The 25,072-nt window shown below is 41.4% G+C and overlaps 1 protein-coding gene across 3 annotated transcripts in view; it reads right to left on the bottom strand.

Annotated features, from left to right (window-relative positions):
* The window catches only part of wipf1a (WAS/WASL interacting protein family, member 1a), a 234,492-nt gene that overhangs the window by 172,771 nt on the left and 36,649 nt on the right, over positions 1-25,072 (bottom strand). The window lies entirely within an intron of this gene.

Raw genomic sequence — 25,072 nt, 5'->3', positions numbered from 1 at the left:
TCAGCCTAGGGCCTCAAGATCAAGAGGGGCCTACATTCAAATTGTTAGCAAAATTAAAATTACACTATTCTAAAAACAGTGAACACTAAAACACTGAACCGAAAAATAAGGAGAAATTCTACACATATGACTAATAAACAAACATAAAAATGTATTGGTTAATCACAGTAATGATGTATTTTATTATCTCTCATGTAATTTACAAACTTAAAAATGGAAGGTGAAAGGGCCTCATAAGTGGAATAGCCTAGGGCCTCTTTTCATATAAATCCGGCCCTGAGTCCCCCTATTATAATATATGTTAAATAACAATGCCCAGTTGCACAATTAAGTTTATTCCTTCTCAGTCCAAAACTATAAAGATGGTGTGAATAATTATCATATTTCTTTGTGGCTATTTTATATATGAAAGGCACTATATGCAGAAAAGACTAATTTCAAAATGGTGGTTTTGGCCCTCTTGTAATATGAGAAGTAACCTAAAAAAACAACACTTCGTATCCATACTGTATATCATTTTACACTAAAATAACACATTTTATTTATTTAATGCAATTTGACGTCATTAAACTATCTAAATAATTTCTATAAGCATCATGTCTATCTTTTGGCCAACTCTCCCTCATCTCAAGACCTCATTGGGTTGGATTTTTGAGTGTTGGCCTCATTGATGATCTCGTAGAATTTCCCTTGCTATTATATTATATTAGATTAGTAATAGTTTATTAATCACCAAGGGGAAATTCACAGCAAAACAAAACACATAAGCTACACAGATTCAAACTACAATAGAAAACAATAGAACTAAAACATGATACAATATGTATTATGGTAAAACCTTAAGTACTGTATACTAATTTGAATCTGTGCCTAATGGCAGCAGGCAGACAATCTTATGTGGCTGAAAGTACTGAAAGCGCCCCCTGGAGGGGATGAGCAGAATTGTTTATGATGGCATCCAAGTTTGCCATCATCCTCTTCTCCAGTAGCCAGAGATAACCCTATGATGGAGACGGCTTTACCGATAACCTGTACAGGTGTTTTACATCACCCAAGATCAAGTTGATTCCCCAGAAGACCACCACGTAAATAACACGCTGGCTACAATGGACTGGTAAAACATTTCCAGCAGCTTGCTGCACACTTCAAAACACCTATTACAGTGTTCACACGTTCAAATGATTTTTTTATGATTTGATCTCATTTTTAATTTAGGCTTTTACAGCATTGACTCTTTCATGTTTTTCACTACAGAAGACACCATACAAAGGTGTAATGTATTACAAAACAAGTGATTTGTGAAAGTGTGGAGCATGAAAGGCGTGATGTAAATAATCGCATGAGGTCCTTTATGAGAATAATAAGGGAGTACAGCCTAGACCAGCTTCAGGCCCACTTCTGGGGGGGTCTCTGTGGCTGCAGCCAGTTTCACAGCAGTTCAATCATTTTGTACTTAACTGATTTGTGTTTAAATAGTCGGTCATTTTTTTCTTCTCTTATTACACATTACAAAAAGAACATTAGTGTAAAATTTACACTCCTTTTCTTATTTTTGACTAACTATCTCTCTTTGGTCAAGTTCTTATTACTTAACCTTTTTGTGGGGAGCTTGCCTCCTTAACTGTGTCCTAAAAATAGTAATTCACGATGAATGAAGTAGACACCACGGGACTCATGTATAAAACGCTCAGACGCATGTGTCAGCCATTTCTAAGGCAGAAGTCAGGATTTTTATTTTGCCTTATACAATTTCTTGTATTAGGAATTTGTTAGTTTTCACATATCCCTCGGGGTCAGAGCGCAGGGTCAGCCATTGTACAGCGCCCCTGGAGCAATTACAGGTTAAGGGTCTTGCTCAAGGGCCCAGCAGAGTAGGATCTCTTCTGGCAGTGACGGGGATTCAAACCAGCAACCTTCGGGATACCAGCGCAGATCCTTAGCCTCAGAGCCACCACTCCGCCCCGATTTATAAAACTCGGCACTAGGACGTCTCAGCTTATAAGTCAGTCATCATCACGAAAAATATTTAAATGACAGAAAACATTGCATATTTTAATGGTGGCTAAATAAGCATTTTCTTATTTTAAAAAGTTAGAAAATGTACAGATAGTGTAACACTCAGGTGTGACTTACAGTAGTTACGTTAGAGCACTTTCTGGTATTTATTTGCTTCATCAAATGGCTGACGTATTTTACATTCATAGAAAACAGCTGTCCTATGTTCAGCCTATAAAGAATGGTACACAAAATAAATTATTACTTAGCGAACATTAATATGTGTGGTGCAGTGTAAACACTGCTGCCTCGCAGTTAGGAGGCCGGGACTCACATCCCCTGTTCTCCCTGCGTGGAGTTTGCATGTCCTCCACATTTCTATGTGGGTTTTTTCTGGGTGCTCCGGTTTCTTCTCACTGTCCAAAGACATGTATTGGTGGTGCTAAATTAGGTGTGGCTGTGTTTGGCCTGGGCGGCATGGTGGCGCAGTGGGTAGCGCTGCTGCCTCGCAGTTGGGAGATCTGAGGACCTGGGTTCGCTTCCCGGGTCCTCCTTGCGTGGAGTTTGCATGTTCTCCCCGTGTCTGCGTGGGTTTCCTCCCACAGTCCAAAGACATGCAGGTTAGGTGGATTGGCGATTCTAAATTGGCCCTAGTGTGTGCTTGGTGTGTTTGTGTGTGTCCTGCAGTGGGTTGGCACCCTGCCCGGGATTGGTTCCTGCCTTGTGCCCTGTGTTGGCTGGGATTGGCTCCAGCAGACCCCCGTGACCCTGTGTTCAGATTCAGCGGGTTGGAAAATGGATGGATGTGTTTGGCCTGCGATGAACTGGTGCCTTGCACCCTGCGCTTGCTGGGATAGGCTATAGCAGCCCCTGCGACCCTGTGTTGAATATTAATATATTCATACAGGCCAAGGTATTTCTTTTAGTTTCCGTGTTTTTCAAGTGTAAATAAAAGCTTTATTTTTAAGGGTCTACTGCAGCTCAGACAACTAAAGAGGATACAGTCTCCTTCAACTCTCAGTTCAGTCATAGATCCCAAAAGCCTCATGCAGAGCTCTTCATTTTGAAGACTCTATGCACGCCAACACATGCCAGCTACTCTCCTGAAAGATGATCTGTGTCTTCCAGTGACCAACAGTAGGCAATTATAAAACAGATACAAGTCTTCTTCTTTTTTGATGAAAAAAAGTTTAATTTCAGATATTTGACTAAAGGCATCTGTCGTAATTATCAGTTGTCAGCAGGGTCACAACTGACTTCAGCCAACACGTGAAACTTCTCAGCACTAAAGTATTCCACTCAGACGCCGACAGCTTCCAGCTCAGCTCACGCCAGCCTGGACAGAGGGGGGCCTTGTGTTGCTGGCATGGCTCTACAGGGGCATCTTTTCATGAATGTATAAAGGCCAAAAGAACACAATCAATGTGAATAAATAAATGGCCTTTTGTCATGTTCTTGCCAGCCACTGTAGAAGGAGCAGCTTCTTAGCGTATAAAAAAAAGCAAAGAAAGCCTTGCCTGCCAGTCACTGGCCCTTACCAAACACGAGCTTCCCATTTAAACCCCTGAGAGCCGTCAGTGCCCACAAACTCTGCTCCTTGTCACTGGCCACATGACCCCCCCCCAGGAAGTTTAACACATCCTATTTGCAGCACAGCTGAGCTACTGAGCAACATGCTTCCTTTTTTTACCAATACATGCAAAGGTTGCAAAGAAGACAGAGAAATGAGCTTGTTTCTGTGTGCAACCATTTTTTGAACTTCTCCTTTTCAACTTTTGCTTATTTTTTTTAAAGATTTCAGCTTCTATGTACCTCAAGAGTTTCTCATCTATTTCTGTGCAAGTCTATGTGAAAAGGAAGGGATGGTGTATCCATTTTGATTTGCATTTCTCTCATGTGGCTGAGTATTTTTTAACTGCTCACTACGTGCAAAAATTACAGATAACCTTAAAACTTACACTGACGTCTTTCCTGTATCACAAATTTAGATGCAGATTCCTCAAAAATCAAGGATGTACCCATGTTCAGAGTGTCGAAAACTGGAGCGCAGATGGAGAACAACAAAGCTACATGTCTTTCAAATTGCATGGACAGAGACTGTTAATAAATATTAAAAAGCTTTCTTTAAAGCTCGCTCAGAATACTATTCTACAATAATAGACAGCAATAATAAAAATCCCTGGGTACTGTTTAGAACAGTTGCTAAATTAACAAATGGGAATTCAGATCTACAGTGCAAAATACCAACAGATATTAGCAGTACAGACTTTATGAACTTCTTCAATGAGAAAATTAAAAATATAAGATCCCAGATCTCAGCATCACAGTACAAACCGCATACTAGCTTAGCAGACCCTGCCTCACATTGCATTCAACACTTTAGTAATTTTAATCCTGTAACTGAGCAGGAAGTCTTAACTTTGATTTCTAAAATGAAGCCCACTACTTGTTCCCTAGATCCAGTGCCAACAAAACTAGTAAAAAGTGCAATGGATGTTCTTGCAGCAAATATTCTAAACATTATCAGTAGTTCATTATTGCCTGGCACAGTACCTGATACACTAAATGTGTCAGTCATTAAACTTATTACTTAAAAAGTCAGACCTAAACCCACACATACTAAATAATTATAGGTGTATTTCAAATTTACCGTTCCTCTCTAAAATATTAGAAAAAGTAGTCGCCAGTCAGCTTCAGTCACACCTTACGTATCACAATTTATTTGAGAAATTCCAGTCTGGTTTCCGCACTGGTCATAGTACAGAAACGGCACTAACGTGGGTTGTAAATGACATTCTGATATCCTCTGATGAAGGAAACTCCACTGTAATTATGTTGTTGGACTTAAGTGCAGCATTTGACACCATTGACCATTCGATTTTACTAGACAGGCTAGAAAATGATGTTGGGCTTACAGGCACCGTGCTCGCTTGGTTTAGTTCTTACTTATCAAATCGATTCCAGTATGTACAGAAATGTGCTCACAGGACTCCATCATTATACACAGAAGTTCAATATGGTGTCCCGCAGGGCTCAGTACTGGGACCTTTACTGTTTTCACTTTACATGCTTCCACTGGGATCTCTCATTAGGAAACATCATGTTAATTTTCACTTCTACGCAGATGACACCCAGTTATACCTTTCATTTAAATCAAATGAAGTTTCTCCGATGTTGTCTTTAATTAGTTGTGTTAGTGAAGTAAAGGAGTGGATGGATGAGAACTACTTGTCTTTAAATACAGATAAAACAGAGATGTTAATTGTTGGAGGGAATGATGCTGATCACAACAATATTTTGTTATCATTTAACTCAGTTGGAATCCCCATTAATTTTACTGAATCAGCCCGCAATCTAGGAGTTATCTTTGACTCTGACGATTAAGGATGAGCAGCACAGACACAGGTACACATGGCACTGAATACTAAAAGGAAACAGACACTTCAGTGTAAAATTCACTTCTGAGCTAATTGATAAGAAAAGACATAAATGACCAGAACACAAAAAGAGTAAAATCTTAAAAAGCAAGAAAAACAGCGTAATTAATGTCATGCATACAAATGCTTGCTAAATTCCCCTGAATATTTAGCAAACCAATTTTGTAATTTCTGAAACAACAATAAAGACAGGAATGGGGGAAATAACAGCTAGTTTAATAAAAGCTGGAGATAACAGCAGCAGGTGGTTGGGATGAACTCGTGCAGTTCAGGTGGTCTGCAGGACTGAATTTGAGGACCACTTTGTATTACTAATTAACACACAAACGAATGAAACATTGAAGTAGCAGGTCTGTTTTAACATTCTGGTTCATTTGCACCCGTGTCTGCACTGCTCATCCTTAATCATCAGAATTCGGATAAAATTCAGGGAGTAAACTGCACAGGGAAAGGTGAGTTAAAAACTATGTGGTAAAAGAAAGTTAACATTTAAAGATGTGACAAAGATGCCAACTTCTCAATTCTGATTACATGTAAATATACTAGCACATATTTCTGAATACAAAATAAGAGAAGAAAAAGACTAATTCAACAACTAGTTCATTTAGAACTAAGAAGTAAGTGTTTGTGTAACTGGTTGGAATGAAAACCCGCAGCCACAGTCGTACTCCAGGACTGAACTTGGGAACTCCTGCTTTAAATGCTTATCTCTACATATATAAAAGCCAAATACCACTGACTCACTCATCATGAAATCTCCCTTGAGGACTTGAGATTTGAAATGTGGAATGCAGGTTCCCCTTGGCACATAGGTGCTCGCTAAGAAACGGTTTAAAAATTTCGTGGTATAAGCATGTTTTGTCTGTATGTCTGTCCGCTTTTCACTAGAGATTTACTTAACGGATTTAGATCGGGTTGTTTTTTATAATTTGCTTGAATTTTCCGGTTGATTTTGTGACTTCTGTCATCGAGAGTTCACTTGCGGTACCGATGTATTTATGCAAATCCAACAGAGTGGCTGTGGGCCGAGAGAGCAGGGGGCGGGGCCTTCCTCATTCAGTTTGAGTCGCTCTACGTCTCGCCACGTGTTGCCTCCGCTTAGCTAGCGGTACCTGTTTGTTCAGCAGACATTATCATCTACTGATTGTTAAGGAGTAACGTTTGACGTTTTTGAGAGAGAGAGAGATCAGAGCTCCGTGTGTTTTAGAGGGTAGCTGCTGATTGCCAGACATATCACGGCCTTGTGTTTTTCTTCCCACTCGGGGAACGCTTTCCCGTCAGAGCTGAACGCAATCAGACGCAGTGCCAATGTCTATTGATTTTTAAAGTCTGTCCTGTTTCATTACTATGTGGGTGAAGCCACGGGATACAGCTAGGACATGAGTAAATTAGAGAATGGCAAAAAAAAGCTGGCTTAGCATTTATATTTCTTTGTCATCAAGTTGCTCTGAATAGCAAACAAAGGAAATCTGACATAATCTGCTAGACTGAACCCCTTTAACTAAGAAAACAGGGTGGCCCTCTAGAGGCAAAGGTGTTGGATTGTAATTCAAAAAGAAGCAGAACAATCCTCACCACCGACTCCAGGTGTGACCATGAGAACAGTCTTGAGCCAAAATTCTGAACAAAAAGACAGAGATAATGGCAACAGTACAATTTAAAAATTGCATCAGATTTATTTAATTTTAGAGCTAAGTAGCATATTTCCATTTACATGCCCTTTAAACTATATGCAGTATTATTAGTATATCGAAAATGTAACATAAAGATAAAATGCTGATCATAAAACCCCTCTGTGATAAAAATAAATATTTAACCTTTACTGCTAAAGTAATAATCATATAAAAATATCAGAAAAAGCTTTTTACACTTTCTTTTTAGACATTCTAGTGTGTGTGTATCTATTATAGAGTGCCTTGTAAACCTACAGGTTTTGTCTTGTATGGCTCCTTTCAGAGTGAGTAATGTTCCAAAAGAATTTACAGTTACAATTAATGTAAAACAATAGAAAAAAAAGCAAAAGGCAGAATAAGCACTTTTGTAATCAGGCAAAAAACAGAAGACTTGTTTACAAGAATAAACATACGATTTAAAAAGCACCTACTGGTGTATATTTACTGTAATATTTAAGTATTATGCTTCTGTGATAAACTAAATTTTGCCTTTTTGACAAATGTAATACCTAACTATCTATTTTATAGTCCCTTTGCTATCTAGCTACAGTTAGGTCCATAAATATTTGGACAGAGACAACTTTTTTCTCATTTTGGTTCTGTACATTACCACAATGAATTTTAAATGAAACAACTCAGATGCAGTTGAAGTGCAGACTTTCAGCTTTAATTCAGTGGGGTGAACAAAACGATTGCATAAAAATGTGAGGCAACAAAAGCATTTTTTGAACACAATCCCTTCATTTCAGGGGCTCAAAAGTAATTGGACAATTGACTCAAAGGCTATTTCATGGGCAGGTGTGGTCAAGTCCGTCATTACGTCATTATCAATTAAGCAGATAAAAGGCCTGGAGTTGATTTAAGGTGTGGTGCTTGCATGTGGAAGATTTTGCTGTAAACAGACAACATGCGGTCAAAGGAGCTCTCCATGCAGGTGAAAGAAGCCATCCTTAAGCTGCGAAAACAGAAAAAACCCATCGGAGAAATTGCTACAACATTACGAGTCGCAAAATCTCCAGTTTGGTACATCCTGAGAAAGAAAGCAAGCACTGGTGAACTCAGCAACGCAAAAAGACCTGGACATCCACAGAAGACAACAGTGGTGGATGATCACAGAATCATTTCCATGGTGAAGAGAAACCCCTTCACAACAGCCAACCAAGTGAACAACACTCTCCAGGGGGTCGGCGTATCGATATCCAAGTCTACCATAAAGAGAAGACTGCATGAAAGTAAATACAGAGGGTGCACTGCAAGGTGCAAGCCACTCATAAGCCTCAAGAATAGAAAGGCTAGATTGGACTTTGTTAAAGAACATCTAAAAAAGCCAGCACAGTTCTGGAAAAACATTCTTTGGACAGATGAAACCAAGATCAACCTCTACTAGAATGATGGCAAGAAAAAAGTATGGAGAAGGCGTGGAACAGCTCATTATCCAAAGCATACCACATCATCTGTAAAACACGGTGGAGGGAGGCAGTGTGATGGCTTGGGCGTGCATGGCTACCAGTGGCACTGGGACACTAGTGTTTATTGATGATGTGACACAGGACAGAAGCAGCCGAATGAATTCTGAGGTGTTCAGAGACATACTGTCTGCTCAAATCCAGCTAAATACAGCAGTCAGACTGATTGGGCGGCGTTTCATGATACAGATGGACAATGACCCAAAACATACAGCCAAAGCAACCCAGGAGTTTATTAAAGCATAGAAGTGGAAAATTCTTGAATGGCCAAGTCAGTCGCCTGATCTTAACCCAACTGAGCAGCCATTTCACTTGTTGAAGACTAAACTTCAGACAGAAAGGCCCACAAACAAACAGCAACTGAAAGCCGCTGCAGTAAAGGCCTGGCAGAGCATTAAAAAGGAGGAAACCCAACATCTGGTGATGTCCAGGAGTTCAAGACTTCAGGCTGTCATTGCCAGCAAAGGGTTTTCAACCAAGTATTAGAAATGAACATTTTATTTCCAGTTCTTTAATTTGTCCAATTACTTTTGAGCCCCTGAAATGAAGGGATTGTGTTAATAAAATGCTTTAGTTGCCTCACATTTTTATGCAATCGTTTTGTTCACCCCACTGAATTAAAGCTGAAAGTCTGCACTTCAACTGCATCGGAGTTGTTTCATTTAAAATTCATTGTGGTAATGTACAGAACCAAAATAAGAAAAAAGTTGTTTCTGTCCAAATATTTATGGTCCAATGTTAACTTTGGGGTCTATCTACCATGAAAGAAATTGAAGTTATTCAGGTGTACTATAGCATTAGGTGTTTTGGTATGCAGTTTACATTTAAAAATAAATATAAAGCATTTGTCTTAGAAACAGCCTGAAGAGACTGCTGAAATGGTTAAGTAAAGAGACAAGAATGTTCTAGGTCAGGGGTCGCCAAGTCCGGTCCTGGAAGACCACCGTGGCTGCAGGTTTTCATTCTAACCCTTTTTAGTGCTGCTAATGAACTTCTTGTGAATTAATTTTAATTGAATTGCTTTTTTAAAGATTTGCTCCCCTGAATTTCTTCATCGTTCCTCTGAATTTCTTTCCTTAAATGGCACCCAAACAGAAATGAAATGTGAAGTGAGTGAGCCAACAGAAGACCAACTAAGTGAGGGCCTCAAACTACCACCAGTTTCACTCCAACTAGCTACTTCTTGTCGTTAATTAAACTCGTTCTTTAATTTCGTGGCCTGTTGCCGCTCTCGTGGTGCATTAGCAGAGTTTTTCCAAAATTGTTGATTTTCTCTTTCTAAGAGCACTATTAAAATGTTTTGGAGAACCTGAGAAGATCGATATTCCTGAGACATTCATCTTTCTTTATTTTCAGATATTGTATGATGGACACCAGTTGTTTTGGCTGATTTTGTATCCCATTATTGTTTGCAGCTAATTAAGGAAAAAGAAACAATTAAGGGGTCTGAATCTTCAAGAGCAATTCAATTAAATTTAGTTCAAAAAAGTTAATTAGCAGTGAAAACAGGTCACTCATCAAGAAAAAGGTGAGAATGAAAACCTGCAGCCACGGTGGTCCTCCAGGACCGGAGTTGGTGACCCCTGTTCTAGGTGGTGGTGTAAGAAATTGGTTGATGTCATGGGCACAGTAAGACTTAACAGTAGTCATATACACAGAAATTCCATAAAGGAGTAAGAGCTGAACTTAAGAGATATTGAGAAGGACAAGAATGTAGTGGAATGAGACTTTTATTTGGGTGTGTAAGCTAACAAACCAATCAGAGTAAATGTTCGATGGTATGTAAGCAATTATTTCAGCACTGTCATGCAAACTGTTACGCAAACTCAGAGGAGAGACTTGCGCTGATATTGCACGTTGCTGTCCGCTGTCTTTAAATATGGGTATCTGTCTCCCCGTAAAGTTGCAATCACCTTGAAGCAATAAGGTTTGTCCCCTATGAAGTTCGCGATCACACCAAACGTTTGCTTGCACATCACATATTTTGCATAAAAGTTTCTGTTGTGTGGTGGGAACTCATTACATGAAGGTGGCCAGGGACCACAGGTGGCCCAGGGCCTACATCATGCAGGAACTCATTGGTTCCTGAAAACAAAGTTTCTGTGGTAGGAAAGCACCTATTTCCTTTTTGATATCTGAGAAATCAGGCTCTCCCAAGAAAGTTGTCCTTCAGTACATTGTGAGATAAACCATCCATAGAAAATGAGTGCCGAGAGACTATTGCTATTTCCAAAAGCACTGAATACAGACAAATACTTTACTGTGAAGAAACAAGGTATTAATCATTTCTAATAATAAAGGATAACCCATGGCTCCTTAACACTTTTCTTCATTCTCTAACAATGCAAATTCACAAACAAGTGACACTAAAGAGCAAGGCTTGAGGAGCAGACAGCTGCCATTTTGGTCACATTACACTTACAGTGGGGCAAAAAAGTATTTAGTCAGCCACCAATTGTGCAAGTTCTTCCACTTAAAAAGATGAGAGAGGCCTGTAATTTTCATCATAGGTATACCTCAACTATGAGAGACAAAATTAGAAAAAAAATCTAGAAAATCACATTGTCTGATTTTTAAAGAATTTATTTGCAAATTATGATGGAAAAAAAGTATTTGGTCACCTACAAACAAGCAAGATTTCTGGCTCTCACAGACCTGTAACTTCTTCTGTAAGAGGCTCCTCTGTCCTCCACTCATTACCTGTATTAATGGCACCTGTTTGAACTCGTTATCAATATAAAAGACACCTGTCCACAACCTCAAACAGTCACACTCCAAACTCCACTATGGCCAAGACCAAAGAGCTGTCAAAGGGCACCAGAAACAAAATTGTAGACCTGCACCAGGCTGAGAAGACTGAATCTGCAATAGGTAAGCAGCTTGGTGTGAAGAAATCAACTGTGGGAGCAATTATTAGAAAATGGAAGACATACAAGACCACTGATAATCTCCCTCGATCTGGGGCTCCACGCAAGATCTCACCCCGTGGGGTCAAAATGATCACAAGAACGGTGAGCAAAAATCCCAGAACCACACGGGGGGACCTAGTGAATGACCTGCAGAGAGCTGGGACCAAAGTAACAAAGGCTACCATCAGTAACACACTACGCCGCCAGGGACTCAAATCCTGCAGTGCCAGACGTGTCCCCCTGCTTAAGCCAGTACATGTGCAGGCCCATCTGAAGTTTGCTAGGGAGCATTTGGATGATCCAGAAGAAGATTGGGAGAATGTCATATGGTCAGATGAAACCAAAATAGAAGTCGTGTTTGAAGGAGAAAGAATGCTGAGTTGCATCCAAAGAACACCATACCTACTGTAAAGCAAGGGGGTGGAAACATCATGCTTTGGGGCTGTTTTTCTGCAAAGGGACCAGGACGACTGATCCGTGTAAAGGAAAGAATGAATGGGGCGATGTATCGTCAGATTTTGAGTGAAAACCTCCTTCCATCAGCAAGGGCATTGAAGATGAAATGTGGCTGGGTCTTTCAGCATGACAATGATCCCAAACACACCGCCCGGGTAACAAAGAAGTGGCTTCGTAAGAAGCATTTCAAGGTCCTGGAGTGGCCTTGCCAGTCTGCAGATCTCAACCCCATAGAAAATCTTTGGAGGGAGTTGAAAGTCCGTGTTGCCCAGCGACAGCCTCAAGACATCACTGCTCTAGAGGAGATCTGCATGGAGGAATGGGCCAAAATACCAGCAACAGTGTGTGAAAACCTTGTGAAGACTTACAGAAAACGTTTGACCTCTGTCATTGCCAACAAAGGGTATATAACAAAGTATTCAGATGAACTTTTGTTATTGACCAAATACTTTTTTTCCACCATAATTTGCAAATAAATTCTTCAAAAATCAGACAATGTGATTTTCTGGATTTTTTTTTCCCCATTTTGTCTCTCATAGTTGAGGTATACCTATGATGAAAATTACAGGCCTTTCTCATCTTTAAGTGGGAGAACTTGCACAATTGGTGGCTGACTAAATACTTTTTTGCCCCACTGTATATTCCTTCACGTGCTGCTTGCTCAGTTCCACTTTTTATAGAGGGAGAACTGATTCACTCACCTCTCACACAGGCCAGATTCGACAGACTGGCGTCAAAGACCGTTCTCTAAATGGGACACCACCAGGGAATTGAAAACCTTTAATGTGGATTAACGGAGCCACCGGGGAATATTGTCTTTTGTGCCTCAAGTGAACAGTCACAGCACATTTCCAGGCAAGAGATCAGCATTTAGCCACCACTGAAGTGTTGGCAAGTCATCATTTTGGTGCAGCAAATCTGTTTTCTGCTGCAACCAGTACATGCATAAATAAGGCAGTTCACGTGTACACCAGTAATCTGTTACTGGGGGAAAAAATGTGAGTCCTGAATTGAAATCATTTCTGCATGAATTCTAAGGATGCAGAACACAGGATTTTTGGACTTAAGCACAAGAGTGCTAAATTTTTTTAATAATAAAATGTCATTGAGTTTATTAATCATATTACAGTAGGAACACAGTTCAGTCAAAATTTAACCAGTACAATATTCCAAACATCCATCCATCCATTACCCAACCCACTATATCCTAACTGCAGGGCCATGGGGGTCTGCTGTCTATCTGACACAATTGGAACAAAACTGACTCCATCTCCTGTTTTTAAAAGAACTGAAGACCAATGTGGTTACTTGTCCTAGTGTGTGTGTAAACACAAGGAACTTCAGTTTCTGTATTGCATCTCGCCTGAAGAAGGGGCCTGAGTTGCCTTGAAGGCTTGCATATTGTAATCTTTTTAGTTAGCCAATACAAGGGCTCATTTTGCTTGACTTCTCACGACATTAACTTCAAAAGCCTGACACCCAATGTCTCCAATACTGACTGCTGTTTTATCTACTTCTCTTGTCTTTGAAGCCTCACCTCCTCAGGCTTAATTTAACTCCTAAGTCCTAACACTTCTGTTGTGGATTATTTCTTTGATTTATAGAAGACTTTAAAAAAGAAATGTTAGGAAACATTGTCAGAGCTAGCAGAAATGCCACCATATATCAGATGGAGATCCTTAATGAGAAGTCGACCTGATACAGATATGACATGCACAATCACACTCATACTTCATTTAGTCATTTCTTGCAGTTTTATGTTTCACACTGACCATCTTGTTTTTAAATATAAATCTTCTACAGTGGGGCGGCACGGTGGCGCAGTGGGTAGCGCTGCTGCCTCGCAGTTAGGAGACCCAGGTTCACTTCCCAGGTCCTCCCTGCGTGGAGTTTGCATGTTCTCCCCGTGTCTGCGTGGGTTTCCTCCCACAGTCCAAAGACATGCAGGTTATGTGCATTGGCGGGCCTAAATTAATAATAATAATTCATTACATTTATATAGCACTTTTCTCAGTACTCAAAGTGCTATCCACACAGGGAGGAACTGGGAAGGGAACCCACAATCTTCCACAGTCTCCTTACTGCAAAGCAGCAGCACCTGTGAGGACGATGTCCCTAGTGTGTGCTTGGTGTGTGTTTGTGTGCCCTCCGGTGGGCTGGCACCCTGCCCAGGGTTTGTTTCCTGCCTTGCGCCCTGTGTTGGCAGGGATTGGCCCCAGCAGACCCCCGTGACCCTGTAGTTTGGATAGAGCGGGTTGGATAATGGATATGAGACATGTCATGTAATGCATGCAGTTACCATGCTCTGTGAGAGAAGGCACGCTGGGACTGGCATCCCGGTTGGAGCAGAACTGGGATCCCTCCCTGGCAAGGACACCAATAGCGTGGAAGGACAAGGGAAGACAATTTATTCAGGGCATTGTCCACCCCAGCACCCTAGGTGGCAGCACTTCTGGGTTTTGGTACTGTTACAGAGACTCACAGGGCATATTGGGAATTGTAGTTCTTTCGGCCAACCCTGTTGGGTCCCGTGCGAGCCCTACTTCGCCAGGCACTAGACATACCCAGAATGCACTGCCAAGCCACAGTATCAGGACACCAGAAGTGCTCCCGGGTTTACTTAAAAAGAGCAGTCTCCTTCATCCAGGCGAGCCAGAGTCGGGAGGAAGAAGACAAAGCTTGCCTGGAGGAGCAGAGGAGAAGAAAAGAGCCTTCAAGCATTGTATTGAGTGTGTGCCATGTGCCTTTTGAAGCCTTTATGGTGAAGGTATTTAAAGGATTAAAATCTTTGGATTAATTTGAACTTGTGTCTGTGCTTTTGTCTCGAGAGTGAGGCAGGCTGCAACGCCCCCTGGTGTTCACAGCTCTAATGAATAATTCTTACTGTGCCTGTAATTAATCCTTGAACACATTCCCTACATAATTGCCTTTATGTATTTGTAATTTGTGCATCATACAGGATAACACTGTCCTTTAATGGGCTTGTGTTGAAGATTGGTTCAAGATTTCTTTCCTGGCCAGGAGACCAGCCCACCAAATAGATAGTGTGGTCCCTACCGCAGCCAGGAAATGGACAGAAATGAATATGCTGGCACCCTGGAAGGACTTGATCAAGGATTTATTAACTGGCTGGGATGCCAGTGCAACAAAGGGACAGCGAGAGGCAACTTACCTGGGTTACTTAATCCACAGAAACATCTCTCTACGGATACCCATAGGGTATATTGGGAACTGTAGTCCCATGGGGGCAGCCCTGTTGGTGCCGCCATGAGGTGCTGCAGGGATTAATGGTCCTTACGTCATGGGACTGCTGTCTAACCCGGGAGTGCTTCTGAGGGACAGTGTTATGGCACCAGAAATACTCCAAGTTCAGGATAAACAAAGCAGCTCCGTTTCAGCTGTTAAGAGTCAGAGTTGGGAGAGGATCTGGATGACACTTGCCAGGGAGAAGTGGAGACGAGAAAAGTTACATCATGATACTATGCTGTATTTTAAAGAGCGGGACCTGTCAAAGGAAGTCAGTAAAATGATAAGTGTTCAAGTTTGAACCCAGGACTCTGTCTGTGAGGCTGTGTTTGGGCACTACTGGTCACACCCCAAACCCAAAATAATGCTAAAGAAAGCAAAAATATCCATCCATCCATCCATTTTCCAACCCGCTGAATCCGAACACAGGGTCACGGGGGTCTGCTGGAGCCAATCCCAGCCAACACAGGGCACAAGGCAGGAACCAATCCCGGGCTGGGTGCCAACCCACCAAAGGACACACACAAACACACCCACACACCAAGCACACACTAGGGCCAATTTAGAATCGCCAATGCACCTAACCTGCATGTCTTTGGACTGTGGGAGGAAACCCACACAGACACGGGGAGAACATGCAAACTCCACGCAGGGAGGACCCGGGAAGCGAACCCAGGTCTCCCAACTGCGAGGCAGCAGCGCTACCCACTGCACCACCCAAGCAAAAATATACAACAAAAATAAAACAAGGGGAAGAGTACACAAATGGAATACCCAAAAACATGACACAATCAGAAATAAAAGAAACTCTGCAAGTGAATTCAAGCCCCTGTCTAACAGGCAGGAGTTTTGGTCTATTTGTACACTAATGTGTCACAAGCACCCCCTTCTTACCTGCTGTCTGTCTCGCTTTATTGCATTGACTCTCTATTGCATTGGATGATAAATTAGACTGGACTGCCAATACTGATGCGCTGTGTAAGAAAGGACAGAGCCGGCTGTACTTCCTTAGAAGGCTGGCGTCCTTCAACATCTGCAATAAGATGCTGCAGATGTTCTATCAGACGTTTGTGGTGAGCGCCCTCTTCTACGCGGTGGTGTGCTGGGGAGGCAGCATTAAGAAGAAGGGATGCCTCACGCCTGGACAAACTGGTGAGGAAGGCAGGCTCTATTGTTGGCATGGAGCTGGACAGTTTAACATCTGTGGCAGAGCGAAGGGCGCTGAGCAGAATCCTGTTAATTATGGAGAATCCACTGCATCCACTGAACAGGATCATCTCCAGACAGAGGAGCAGCTTCAGCGACAGACTGCTGTCACCGTCCTGCTCCACTGACAGATTGAGGAGATCGTTCCTCCACCACACTATGCGACTCTTCAATTCCACCCGGGGGGGTAAACGTTAACATTTAACATTATACAAAGTTATTGTCTGTTTTTCACCTGCATTATTATCATTCTTTAATTTAATATTATTTATTGTATCAGTATGCTGCTGCTGGAGAATGTGAATTTCCCATTGGGATTAATAAAGTATCTATCTATCTCCTGCTGGCTCCAAGAGCAATTGGTCCTTGGAAGTGCAGTCTTCTTACACCCCCATTCCTACTTCACTTCCAGGAGAATCAGCATTAAGCACTTAGAGTCATTACTGTGCTCTGACAGCCTTGTGGGCACACTTCTAAAGCTCCCCAAACAGCCTTGGGTACTACTCCTGCAAAAATGAACCATGACTTTGACTAAAAGAGCCAAATTAGACGCAATTAGTCAATTAGACACAGAGATAACCCGTGGAGTGCAGTGTGGATGGAACAAGTGGAAGAAAGTATCAGGAGTATTGTATGTATTGAGGAATTAAAGCAAAGGTTAAAGGTGAGGCAAGCAAAGACGGATGCATCTGAGACATGAGCAGTAAAGGAAGTGCAGGAGAAGAAGTTAGATGGGGCAGAAATGAGAAAGTTGTGATAGATGTGTGGAGTTCAAAAAAAAGGACAGAATAAGAAATGAAACAATCAGAGGTACAACAAAAGTGGGAGAGATATCTAAGAAAGTATAGGAAAGTGAAGGGGTATGGACATGTGATGAGGAGAGACAATGAAGATGTAGGCAAAAGAGTGATGGGAATGGACGTACAGGAGAAGAGAAAGTGTAGGAGGCCAAAGTGGAGGTGGGTGGAGAAAGTAAAAGAAGATCTGAAGGAAAAGGGACTGACTGGGGAGGAGGAACAGGACTGAGCTGCATGGTGAAGGTTGATCAAGCACATCAACTCCACATTGAAGTGGGAAAAGATGACGATGAAGCAAACAATCCCTCTGTCTTCCCCAATATACTGTTGGAGATCACAAATACTGATGATGAGCTCATTCTGTAGTGGAATGGGGTATTAATATTAAATTATTAATCATTTCCTACTGCCATTATTAAATGGTTGTTCCACTTAAGTATGTACTCCTGGAACAATCATTAATAATATTCGGATTGCCACTTCCAGTGATATTCTACCTCCGCTCTGAATTGACAACTGGCATCAGAAGTGACAGGGCCAATATTTCTTTTAATGCTAAGAACTATAATATGTCTGTAATATATTGCTTTTTCTATCCATCTATCTATTATACGGTCATATGAAAAAGTCTGGGAACCCCTCTTAATTCTTTGGATTTTTGTTTCTCATTGGCTGAGCTTTCAAAGTAGCAACTTCCTTTTAATATCTGACATGCCTTATGGACACAGTAGTATTTCAGCAGTGACATTAAGTTTATTGGATTAACAGAAAATATGCAATATGCATCATAACAAAATTAGACAGGTGCATAAATGTGGGCACCCCAACAGAGATCAATACTTAGCTGAGCCTCCTTTTGTAAATCTAACAGCCTCTAGACGCTGTCCTCCTGTAGCCTCTGATGAGTGTCTGGATTCTGGATGGAGGTATTTCTGACCATTCTTCATACAAAATCTCTCCAGTTCAGTTCAATTTGATGGCTGCTGAGCCTGGACAGCCTGTGTCAAATCATCCCATAGATTTTCGATGACATTCAAGTCAGGGGACTGTGATGGCCATTCCAGAACATTGTACTTCTCCCTCTGCATGAATGCCTTTGTAGATTTTGAACTGTGTTTTGGGTCATTGTCTTGTTGGAATATCCAACCCCTGCATAACTTCAACTTTGTGACTGATGCTCGAAAATTATCCTAAAGAATTTGTTGATATTGGGGTGAATTCATCCGACCCTCGACTTTAACAAGGGCCCCAGTCCCTGAACTAGCCACACAGCCCCACAGCATGATGGAACCTCCACCAAATCTGACAGTAGGTAGCAGGTGTTTTCTTGGAATGCGGTGTTCTTCTTCCGCCATGCAAAGCGCTTTTTGTTCTGACCAAATAACTAAATTTTTGTCTCATCAGTCCAAAGCACTTTGTTCCCAAATGAATCTGACTTGTCTAAATGAGCATTGGCATACAACAAGCGACTCTGTTTGTGGCGTGAGTGCAGAAAGGGCTTCTTTCTCATCACCCTGCCATACAGATGTTCTTTGTGCAAATTGCACTGAATTGTAGAATGATGTACAGATACACCATCTGCAGCAAGATGTTCTTGCAGGTCTTTGGAGGTGATCTGTGTGTTGTCTGTCACCATTCTCACAATCCTGCACATATGCCACTCCTGTATTTGTCTTGGCCTGCCAGACCTGCTGGGTTTAACAGCAACTGTGCCTGTGGCCTTCCATTTCCTGATTCCATTCCTTAAAGTTGAAACTGACAGTTTAAACCTCTGAGATGGCTTTGTGTAGCCTTCCCCTAAACCAGGAGACTCAACAATCTTTGTTTTCAGATCTTTGGAGAGTTGCTTTGAGGATCCCATGCTGTCACTCTTCAGAGGAGAGTCAAAGGGAAGGAAGCACAACTTGTAATTGACCACCTTAAATCCCTTTATATCTCATGATTGGACACACCAGTCTATGAAGTCCAAGGCGTAAAGAGCTCATCCAACCAATTTGGTGTTGTAAGTAATCAGCATTGAGCAGTGACAGGCATTCAAATCAGCAAAGTGACAAGGGGACCCACATTTGTGCACAGCCAGTTTTTCACATTTGATTTAATGTCATACAACTAAATACTGCGTCACTAAAAATCTTTGTTCAGAAAACACCGCAGTACTCCTAGGAAATGAAAGACATACCACTGTTATCTTTATTGTTGAAAGGAGAGTCAATTATTATGCAGGCTTAGTGGGGTTCACGAACCTTTTCATATGACTATATAGTACCTTATCTATCTATCTATCTATCTATCTATCTATCTATCTATCTATCTATCTATCTATCTATCTATCTATCTAATTCTTACCTGGCAACCAATTATTCTGTTAAAGAAATGAAAATATAAGTCTGCATTGCAAGAGACTGGGCAAACACTATCCCAGCTCTTATATCAGCAACAAAGACCTTGGAGCTAAGAACTGTTTAATAGTGAACTGATAAACCGTTAATGAAAAATTGAATGGACTTGAATGTTGTAAGCATTTTGAGCCTCAACTGAAAAAAAAAATCTACAGATCTATGATGTCAGGTGTAGTGGCAAAAACAGAATTAGACGGGAATGTGGTTTGTGTCACCAGGGAGACAAAGACAAGCATCCTAAAGCATAGGAAAAAATTACCCTTAAAATCATAACATGGGTGATTTGTCATAACGTGAAACTGCTCAAGAATATTAATTCTTTTCTTTTAGACCTTTCTAGGCTTCCGCTCAAACTTTCCAAGTACAACTTATTCTGTTTGTGTACCCTGTACACCTAAATGCGTCACTGCCGATATCTGGCAGTCCTCCTTCTACAGCCTGATACATTTGGAGATTAATGGCGCTCCCAGTAATGTAACTGAATCCTGATCTGCTGAGGCTCAATTGTGAAAATTTCAGTTTGTAACTCCTTGATTTTTTTTCTTAAATAACCTGACTCAGGCTGGGTGGGTTGAGTTACTTTGTATGCCATGTCTGTTTATTGATATATCCTGTCAATTAGTCTTTACTTAATGAAAAAGTTGATCACAAAAAAAAAAGAATATTAATACTTGCAATAAAATCTTCTCTTTACTTTTAAACAAAGACCATCCATTATCCAACCCGTTATAGCCTAACTACAGGGTCACGGGGGTCTGCTGGAGCCAATCCCAGCCAACAGTGAGTGGGTGCAAGGCAGGAAACAAACCCCGGGCAGGGCGCCAGCCCACCGCAGTGTAACATTACTTCTATTTATTATTTATTTTATTTATGTTCATTTATTTTATTTCTATTTATGTTTTTTATGTTAACTGTATGTTTTTTCTTCTTTTATTGTAAATCACTTTGGCCACAGCATTCCTATGTTGTTTTAAATGTGCTATATAAAAAAAGTTAACATTGACACACACCGGACAATTTAGAATCGCCAATGCACCTAACCTGCATGTGTTTGGACTGTGGGAGGAAACCCACGCAGACACAGGGAGAACATGCAAACTCCACGCAGGGAGGACCTGGGAAGTGAACCACAGGTCTCCTTACTGCGAGGCAGCAGCGCTACCCACTGCGCCACCCTAGAAAGTACAATATAAAGCAGATCTTCATAAAATCAAGAATATAATTCTTCATTATGATTGAAAAACTCAGTTCATAAGGATTGTCTCTTATTTATTTGTTGCATTGTCCTTCAAAAACAGAGATCTTTTGTTTTTTTTCTTTCTTTTTGTAGCTATACTTTGTTTTCAAGGTGACTTTTAGATTTATTGTTTTACTTGAGCAATACCTTTTTTTTTTATTTTATTGATTTTATTGTAATCGTTCCATACAAATAGATCAAGTTTTACAAAAAAAAAAATAGGATTGAAAACAAATCAACCCCCACCCCTGAGAAAGGGAGCATGGCCAACGGACTAAAACTTAAAAATAGTAAAAATAAATAAATTGATGAGTTTATTAGGCGGCTACAGATAAATGGAGAAGAAAAAGAAATGGGGAGAGAATCTACTTCCTCCGTGCTTTAAGAGCTTATTCTAAAATATTATTAATTAGATCCTGCCAGGTTTTGAAAAACCTGAGCAATGAGCAATACGTATTAAGAAGCTCCAAGTCTCAAATGTCTCATTCAGGAGACTAGAACTGCTCATTGGCTTCCGGGATGGCCACCTTTCTTTAATAAAATGCTCATTTGCTAAATCAAACCTACTGTATTTACCGTGAAGCTTGAATGCTTGCACTGAAAAAGCCGAGACCATAAAATTTAGCAGACCCAAAATGGTCAGAGAAAAGGCTGTGGGAGGAAACCCACGCAGACACGGGGAGAACATGCAAACTCCACGCAGGGAGGACCCAGAAAGCGAACCCGGGTCTCCTAACTGCGAGGCAGCAGCGCTACCACTGTGCCACCGTGCCGCCCATGTCACAACCAACCACTTCTCAAAATTTGAACCAAACTTTGAATACTCTTGACAACGCGTGGGGTAATCCTCAGATTTATACATTTCTCCACCATTGCACATGAGGTAATAGAAGGCTGACCTCATGCAAAGAGCTGGTTTTCCAGGAGATGGTTGTGTGATTGACATAAAGACTGACATGATGTTCATTTCCCCAAGTGTCAGTGATCACGCAATATGTGAAACGCAAGCGATATCACAGTATCAACACCCAGGTGGTCATGGATGCAAATTGTATTATAGGAGCCAGCATAATACCCTGAAGACAGGCTGGGCTTGATGAATGATTGACAGTGAAATGTCACACAGGTTATGATAAACTTTGTATTCCACAAAACCATATTTGTGTTACATTTTACAAGCCCAGGAAGGTTCAAGAAAGTAGAAAGTGACTCCTGGGGCATTGAATAAATAGAGCCTCACAGATGATAAGGGGGGATATCAAGAAGAGAGACACTGCGTGTGAGTCTACAGAATGAACAGGAACCCTGGAAAAGTTAACACAACTTCAGAAAAGGCGCAAGAAGAGCTGTGGTTAGTTTCAGTAACTGTTATTTTACGTGGCGTTTCCTGTGGCCTAAAAAGCGGGAAGCTGATTCTTCTGGAAGTACGGCTGTGAATCATTTATTGTTAAATAAGCGGGCCTGTAATCAGACTTAACTCTCATTCGGTGTGTGTGTCTCAAGCTTTCCACTGCGGTGCTCATTAAAGTATTATTCTTGATGTTATTAATAATAATAATAATTAATAATACATTTTATTTATGTAGCACCTTTCCCATGCTCATGTGTTGTGAAGTTGCTCAGGTTTAACACAACACTCTGGAACACTTTATGAGAGTGGTGCAAACCTTTAATTTGAACATGTCCTGCTCCACTGACAGATTGAGGAGATCGTTTCTCCCCCAAACTATGCGACTCTTTAATTCCACCCGGGGGGGTAAACGTTAACATTCAACATTATACATGGTTATTGTCTGTTTTTCACCTGCATTATTATCATTCTTTAATTTAATATTATTTATTGTATCAGTATGCTGCTGCTGAAGAATGTGAATTTCCCACTGGGATTAATAAAGTATCTATCTATCTATCTATCTATCTATCTATCTATCTATCTATCTATCTATCTATCTATCTATCTATCTATCTATCTACTTATGTCCAAATATTTGAATATTATTATTATGATAATCTTTGTGGTGAAGTCTTAGCATTAGCATCAGAAAACTACAAAGTGTCATGTGATTTCAGTAAAATCATAACATATTCATTCTGAAATGTGTAGGATGCTTCATAACTAATATGGGCCATTAGCTAAACAATCAGGCTTGATGGACTGAATGGTCTCATCTCGTTTGTCTAATTTCTCATGTCTCCTGTTTTTCATGTCCTGGGCCCCTGAGCAAGGCCCTTAACCTCCAATTGCTCCGTCCTGGACATGACGTTAATCTGCATGTAGGGCCTCCAACCTGCAGGGAAAAACTTGGGGGTTGGTGTCAGAATTGGCACTCCAGCCACCAGAAAAAACTCACACTGTTCCACTCCATCTGAACTGGTGTGGTGCTGAGGTGTCACCCGTGGCATGGCCGCACTCGCGTCCTAATCTGGATCCTGAGTTGGTTGGTCATGTGGTGGGTGTGGCAATGCGCTGTATCAGCGTGTGCTCCTAACCTCTCTCTGAGATGCTTGATAAATACAGGCACAGACGTGGTTCTGATGGGCAGCTGGACCTTAAATGTGACGCTGTCATACAAGTGGGCTTGGGAGACAATTTGAAGGCTTATCTAACGGTAATTCCACCCCGAGTCGTAGGTTGGCGCTGTTGCCTGATTCTTCTCCTCCTTTCTCTCCTACAGATCAGATGACTGGCAGTCCCAGTGATGTCACTTCCCTGGCCACTTCTTAAGGGTCGTGCTACCATCTTTGAATCAGTTGCTATATATCCAGTTTGAAAATGTTGTTTTTGATCAGAGGCGTGACCACGGGTGGGCTGGGATGGGCACTGCCCCCCCCAGAGACAAGCTGTGCCCCCCCCCCCTGCGAAATGCTCTGTCTATCCAATGAAAACTCTGGAGAAGAATAACATTTGATTTTCAAAACTGAGTTGCTTTCCGTTTGAATTTGCGGCGTATCCGTCAGTGTCTCCTCCACTAGACAGGCACCGTGCTGCTCACAGTTCACTTCGCCGCACATTTTTCAGCACGTTTTGAACCTGTTGACCACATTCTTTAATTAAAACAGCGTATACGTTCCATTCTTCTTTTATTTTCTGGTTGGTAACACCAAAGGCTATGCATAGGTGGCTTATTAAAAAGCAGACATCTTCAACCTCTGTCCCTCCGCAAGCTCCATGGTTGAGCCCAACACCGCTGCTACCAACACGGAGCACAGCGCACCCACGTCGGGAACTGAAACTCCAAAAGATGTAGATAAGCCTACACAATCCTCCAGCTCTGCGCCTGTGTCGGGTACTCCAAACCTCTGCCTTCAACAAAATATACAGTCCGGTCTGCCTGACTTAAATATGGATAGCCCATCCCAGCCCATTTTAATTAATCATCCTAAGCGCGCATTCGGAAAGACACTCAGATGTTTTAGTGCAAGCTGGTATCAGTCTCAATCATGGCTTGAATATTCTGTTGTCCGTGATGGCAGCTTTTGCTTTGCCTGCCACAAATTTAGTGTTTCCAATTCGGACCGCGAGGACATATTCACCAAACACGGCTACACTAATTGGAAAAAGCTCTAGAAAAAGACGGTGGCGTCTTCCACAAACACGCGTCTAGTATCCTGCACGTCAGAACCATGTCTGCATCACAGCACTCATCACTGGTGTGTCTTCAGCTGCATGCGGAAGCTCTTTCTCTACTTTGAACCGCTTTCTCACTCCACTCCGCCGAACAATGCTGCATTCAAGGAAGAGAAATTTAGTCATTCTGGCACATGAGAAAAACATCACAGAAAATCTAGACATGAATGAATTTATTTCAGAATTTGCCAAGAGTAACCGCAGACTGGTCCTGTAGATAATATCCAGGTTAAACACTGGAGACTGATGTCCTATAGCCTCCCATGACAGCAATAAGCCACGTTTCTGTTCTCGCTCTCATATGTTGTATACATTTGACTTTATTGATATTTACCTTGTAGATGTAGTTCTATATTTGTTCACAAAAAATAATAATACAAGTTCCATTGCCTCTGTTAATTTTATTGAACAATAGGTTATGATTTATGCCACAATTTTTGCTTTTATATGTTATATAAAACTATGTGGGCGGCACGGTAGCGCAGTGGGTAGCGCTGCTGCCTCGCAGTTGAGAGATCTGGGGACCTGGGTTCGATTCCCGGGTCCTCCCTGCGTGGAGTTTGCATGTTCTCCCCGTGTCTGCGTGGGTTTCCTCCGGGCGCTCCGGTTTCCTCCCACATTCC

This window comes from Erpetoichthys calabaricus, chromosome 8 (assembly GCF_900747795.2).
Source record: "Erpetoichthys calabaricus chromosome 8, fErpCal1.3, whole genome shotgun sequence".
NCBI lineage: Eukaryota > Metazoa > Chordata > Cladistia > Polypteriformes > Polypteridae > Erpetoichthys > Erpetoichthys calabaricus.
This window is presented reverse-complemented; position numbering and strand designations above follow the sequence as displayed.